A 6,718-nucleotide genomic window follows, 5' to 3' on the forward strand; every position below is an offset into this window, starting at 1 on the left:
CAGTGTCTCTCCCCACTTCTTCCTGTTTCCCCAATTCTCCTCTCTCCTTGTCCTACCTATACTTCCTGTCTGGTCACTGGCCATCAGTGTTTTATTTATATGGAGCGATATCCACAGCACTTGACCTCACAGAGATCCACCTGCCTCTGCCTCCTGAGTGCTGGGATTAAAGACGTGTGCCACCACTGACTATCTGAAAATAGTAGTCTTGCTGATGCCAATATGTGTACTTGCTGTCTAGGTTATGACTTCTCTGGGGGTATACTCTGGAAGATATAATAAGGTCAGGAGAAGGTAATTCATCTAAAGTAACAACAACACATTGCTGAATTTTTCTGAGAAAAGAGAGGAAGACAGCATGAAGCTTTGGTGAAGAAACCTGTGCACTAGGGTGATAGTCTATCATGTCCCTGTCTTAGGAACTCCCATGACCCCTATCTCTGTCCCTGGAACCATCAGCCTTACAACACAAAGATCTCCCTATTACCAAACATTCACAAGGAAACTTAAGTCCATACTGAGGTAGACTTTACAGAACCATAGTGCTTGCCTTTATTTATTTATTCATTCATTCATCCATCCATCCATCCATTCATTTATTTATTCATCTATCTATCTATCTATCTATCTATCTATCTATCTATCTATCTATCTATCTATCCATTCATTCATTCATTCATTCATTCATTCATTCATTCATTCATTCATTCATTCATTTAATATAAGAGACTTTCTAGTCATTTTACAGCCATGGAATCAGCCATGGATTCCCCTGTCCTCCCTCCTCCCAACCCTCCAGCCCTCCCCCCAATCAACTCCAGGAGTGCTTGCCTTTTTAAAGTGAAATTCTAAGTACTGAGGATGTCGCTCAGTGGTAAGGGGTGTGCTTACACACACAAGACCCTGGACTCAGTCTCCAACACTGCAAGAGAATAAAAGTATACAATTCAGTTGTTTTTAGTATATTTACAGAGTTGTACAGTCACCCCAGTTTTCTAAATCTATACGACTCCAAAACAAAACCCAGATTTATTAGCAATTTCTGTTCCCTTCTTCTCCATCCTCCAGAAGCCACCACACTACTTTCTGCCTCTACTGTGTTTGCTTGTTCTGCTCATTTTAGATACATGGAGTAACACAGTATATGGGGTTTTGCATATAGCTTCTTTCACTTAGTGTATGTTTCAAGTTTCAAGTTTCACCCATATGGTGACTCAGTTGTCTTTTTTTTAATTGACTTATTCTGTTGTATAATTCTCTAACACACTTTCTTTATCTATTCATCAATCAGAAAATAGGTTATTTCCATTAGGAGGGTGTTCTAAATGATACTTTATTTTTTGTCAATGCTTGGTGGTAGGAAGAGTTTTGCTTATGATTACCCATGTTATGGGCTATGGTCATTCTTGTGGATGTGAAGTGATGTATAATAGTGGCTTTGATGTGTATTTCCAATGACAAGTGATACTGAACACCTTTTCAGGTGCTAGTTGGATCTTTAGAGAAATACTGTTTCATTTCTCTCCCATTTTAAACTTGGATTGAGTTGTAGGATTTTATTTTAACTTACTCTGGATACCGGGGCCCTTGTCAGATATATGACATGCAAACATTCCTTCATTCTATGCATTGTCCTTCCATTGTCTTTATGGTATCCTTTAAAACACAGATTTTCGTGTTGATGATACCTAGTTTGTCTATTTTTTCTTTTGTAAACTGTGCTTTTTATGGTCTCTCTAAGAAAAAAAGGTCTAGCATAAGATTACAAAGATTTGTTCCTGTTTCTGAGCATGTGTGTGTGCAGATGTGGGTACATGTGTATGTATGCAAATGTGTGTGTGTGTGTGTGTGTGTGTGTGTGTGTGTGTGTGTGTGTATGTGTTTGTGCCAGAGATCAGCCTTGAGTGTCATTTCTCAAGTGCAGTCCATCTTGTTTTTTCAGACAGGGTCTCTGATTGATGGGACGGGGCAGGGCTTACTGTCGGCTAGGCTGACTAGCCAGCCCAGAGATCCTCCTGTCTCAGTCTCTCCAACACTGGGATTGCAATTGCACCAGCGCTTTTGGTTTTTTTTATGTGGGGATCAAACTTAGGACCTTACGACTGCAGCGAGCTCTTTGCCGAGCTTACTCCCCAGCCCTATTTTTAGGTTTTTTTGAAAGTAGTTTATAGTTTTAGTTTTTAAATTCAGGTCTATAACCCATTTTGAGTTCATGTTTGTATATACTATGAAGTAAATGTTTTTTTTGTTTGCTTGTTTGTATGTTTTTTTCTGTGCAAATCTGTGAAGAGTTAATCAGGTTGGAATAAGCCATTTTGGCTGATGTACATTAGACAATTTATGATGGATTACTTCAATTGCATTTATGTCTTAAACTGGTTGTAAAAAATATTAGAGTTTTGACTCCAAAGTTAAGATAGATTCTTACTGTGTTTTTTTTCTTTCTGAATTTAGTGTTCCTATAGTCAGTAATGATAAATGTCTATGACTGTTTAATTCATATCTATTAAGCAATCATAATGGGGGCAGGGAACAGTTCTTTAATTAAGTAACTTTTGCTAACATGTGGGAAAGTTTTTCTAAGTCACGGGAATAAATTTAACATTTTTTTTTAAAGTTTCATATTGGAACTATTTTCTTTCATTTTTCTTCATTAAGGAATTTTCTACTCAGTCCACATACTATCCACAGATCCCCCCTCCTCCCTCCTCCCTTCTCCCACTTCCCAGCTCTCTTTTCCAAGCCACCCCACATCCCCATATCTCCCAAATCAAGGTCTTCCATGAGGAGTCAGCAGAGCCCAGCACACTGAGCCTAGGTAGGTCCAAGCCTCTTCCCACTGCACCAAGGCTGTGCAAGGCGTCACACCACAGGCACCAGGCTCCAGAAGCCTGCCCATAGACCAGGGACAGATCCTGATCCCCCTGCCTGGGTGCCCCCCAAACAGTTCAAGCCAAACAACCATTTTCCATATCCAGAGGGCCTAGTCCAGTCCCATGGGGGCTCCATAGCCACCAGTCCACAGTTCATGGGCTTCCACTAGTGTGGCCAGTCATCTCTGCACGTCCTCCCACCAGGCTGAGCTCCTTAAATTTAACATTTTAAAGGAAGCAAATGTTAAAAGGAAGTGGAGAATTTAAAAATACAGTCCTCTACATCATGCTTTAGGAACAGAGACTGGAGCCACTCTATGTGTTGTAGCTCTATAAATGTAGTTCTATCTGTGCACTGGCAAAATGCTGAGGAATGAAAAGAAAGGCGATTGGAGTCAAGGATGAGGTCAAATGAAGAAAAGAGGAAGACAGACAGTGAGGAGGATCCTGGGCATGTGCCTTACGAGGCCTCTTGGCTTACACGGCCTGGAGGATTAGAAGTGTGAGCGATAGGGAATGGGAAAGACAGTCAGATAAGTGACCCTGGATTCTGAACCTTTAAAGAGACAAGATGCACATACCAGATGAGAATAAATTTTGGCATACTCATCAAACCCACAACGCACTATACACAATTACACAAGGCAACGAAGAGCAAATCAAATTCAAGATGTGGTAAACATTTGAAGACACTTACTTATCCATCATGACTAAAGATATCCTGGCCTGGTCTCATCACCCTGGTAGGATGAGCTTAGTTTATGAGCCACATTGAGCTCTACACCATCACATCCTGGTAGGGTCTTTGTTCTGTATCACAGCTAGGCTGCAGGGCAGAGAAGGAATTGTATTAATGTGTTTTTAGTCATCATCACCACTGTGCATTGTTCTGTTTATTTACTATATTTCATGCAGCCATGGCACATCAGACACTTAGTAGGGTCATATGTAAATATCTGTTTACTTTCATGAAACTTACAGCAATAATACAAGTTAGTATATAAAAGAATCTAGGCTTCAATCCAGCATTAAACATGCAATGATACTAATGAAAATACTAATGCAGACTATACAGTCACTAGAATTCAGCTGTATTGACTTGTTGTGGTCTATAGACTCTGCAGCTTGATAGAGGGATTTGAAATGACTAAAACAAAATGCTGATAAATACCCAACAATATGAGACTCTACTAGTGTTTGACAAGCTTTTAATGCAAGAACATTACATTCTTCTATATAAAATCTTCCAATAATATTAATTTTCAAGAACATTAAATTCTGTCTGGTATGCTGAAGCTGGTAATTATAATGCATAAAAATAGCTGAGTAACCAGGGTAGTGCCAATTACTCTGTCACTCATAACTAATCAATTATTTTTGTGCAGCACAATATCGATGGCGTCTGCACACAAAGTAATAATGTACAGCATATAAATGAAAAATAATTTACCAAAAAGCAGAGTGAGGCATGCTTGAGAGCCTTGACAAACTAAGTAGAGAGCCTGGTCAAGTCTCTTGGAGGACAACTAACTTGAATGGTTTGAGGAGAGATTTTGGTTCTAGGCTATTCTTGGGGTCAGCATCCCAGGGATGTTGGATACCCAGCCTTGTGGTTAAGGCAACACGTGGCAAATGGGTGGGCCCAGTGTCAGACACTGATGAGCAGGCTGTGTGGTGAGCAGAGCATATGGAGTAGCTTTCTGGTAATGGCTGTGTCAGGAATAGAATTTCCCTGGAAGATCCAAGCAGACACCCTTCTTCCCTGAGGCTGATCCTGCAGAGCCATATTCTGATATGCTCACCAAACCCACCGTGTTTATAAGACCTGGCCAGCATTCTCATCCTAAGTAACGGTCTTTGTAAGAAAGAAAGCTCAGGGAAGCTGATACAATTCAGGACAAGATGAGCATTTTTATAGTGTTGTTGTTGGAATTAAATGAGATGTTTACAGAGCATTTCCTATGTGTCAGACACTGATTTAACACACATTAAATTGTTACTAAGTTATTAATAGTAATTATACATTTTACCTAATTGCTTATTTCAAGCTCTAAGACTGTTTCTTTTCTATGGAAAACTATGTAGCCATAGAAGATATAATATAAGGGGCTAGCGAGATGACTCAGCAGGGTTAAGTATCTTGCTGCCAATCCCACACAAAACCCGAGTTCAATCCCATGGTGGAAGGAGAGAAGGGACTTCTTTAAGTTGTTCTCTAACTTCCAATAGCACTTATGATAAATAAATGAATACAACAAAGATTTAAAGTACAATATTTAAATAAAAAGATGTAATACAAAGATAGCTTTCTTTGTAAATGCTATGCTTTCCATTTTTGGCTTATGGATTGTTGCCACTAAAATCTCTCAAACTGAGACATACTGAAAAAACAAACATTGGGTCAGAGACCGTCCAGATGTTAGATACAGTATTATGCAAAGTACGTTATTGAATTTAATGAATAGCATTCAAGGAAGAGCTGTGAATGATCTGTGGGAGCTGGGGAGATAGTTCAGTCTATAAAGTGCTTGCTGAGTAAGCTTGAGGACCTGAATTCCATCGCAGCACCCATGCGAAGTGCTAGGCTTGGTGGAACACTCTCAGTGCAACATTTGGTGGAATACCCCTAGTTCAGGCAAAGAGGAGACAAGAGAATACCTGGGGCTCTCTGGCCAGCCAGTCTAGCCTAAAAGGTGAGCCTTAGGTCCCAGTGGATATCCTGTCTTGAAGAAGAGGAAGAAGAGAAGGAAAAGAAGGAGGAGGAGGAGAGGAAGAAGAGGAAGAAGAGAAGAAGGATGATGATGATAATAATAATAATAATAATAGTAACAATAACAACAACAAGAAGAAACAACTAAAAATCAAAAAACAAAACCCAAAACAAAACGGTTGCTCAAGAGATGCCTTAATTGTTAGGAGAACTTATTGCTTTTGCAGAGCACCTGGATTTGCTTTCCAGTACCCAGATGTCTCACAACCATCTATAATTCTAGTTCCAGGGCATAGATAGGTTGCCCTTTTCTGACCCCCGCAGGCACCAGGCACACATGTAGTGCACACTCATCCATCTGGGCAAATATGCAAACCAATAAATTAAAACAAATCTAACAACAACAAGAACAAAATGTATGATTGATCTAAGGAACAACACCCAAGGTTGATCTGGCCTCTGCACACATACATGAGTTCATGTTTTTGCCTGCATACCTGCACATATATGTGTACAGCACCCCCTGCCCCTGCAACACATACCTCCTGGAGAGGATGGGGAGGAGAATATGATCCGTGAACCTTCCCTCAAGAAGCCTGTCATGTAGTGAAGAAATTTGGAGAGAAATACACTAAACACCATGCAAGTAGAGAAGGCTCCAACAAGGTAAGTGGGTAAGAAAACAGGATCACTAAGTGTTAAAAAAAATCAGATGAGGTCATGGAACATGTATGGGAGACACTCCATAAGCAATGTGAAAGAAGGGTGGACTTGGTGGGAATGAAAGGGAGAGGTGGGATTTTTTAGAATATCATCAATGAGGATGGGAAGGAGGGCTCAAGCCCATTGTGTGTGTGTGTGTGTGTGTGTGTGTGTGTGTGTGTGTGTGTGTGTGTGGTGTTCGGTAACAAAAACCAAGAGTGGAGTGTCAGAGCAAGGGAGTGATTGGGAAAGGAGCCTAGTTAATCTTATTGCAGAGCAGGCACTATGCTATGTGATGGGGTGCACTTTGAACAGACAGAACAGCCTCTGTCTTCACAGCAGTAAAACTGGGTAGGACATAGACAAGCCTGTAAGTGCAAACATCAGCTAGGAGCTACCTACAATAATGTGAGGGATAGATAGTGATAGCCTG

The sequence above is a fragment of the Peromyscus leucopus genome, chromosome 3 (genome assembly GCF_004664715.2).
Source record: "Peromyscus leucopus breed LL Stock chromosome 3, UCI_PerLeu_2.1, whole genome shotgun sequence".
NCBI lineage: Eukaryota > Metazoa > Chordata > Mammalia > Rodentia > Cricetidae > Peromyscus > Peromyscus leucopus.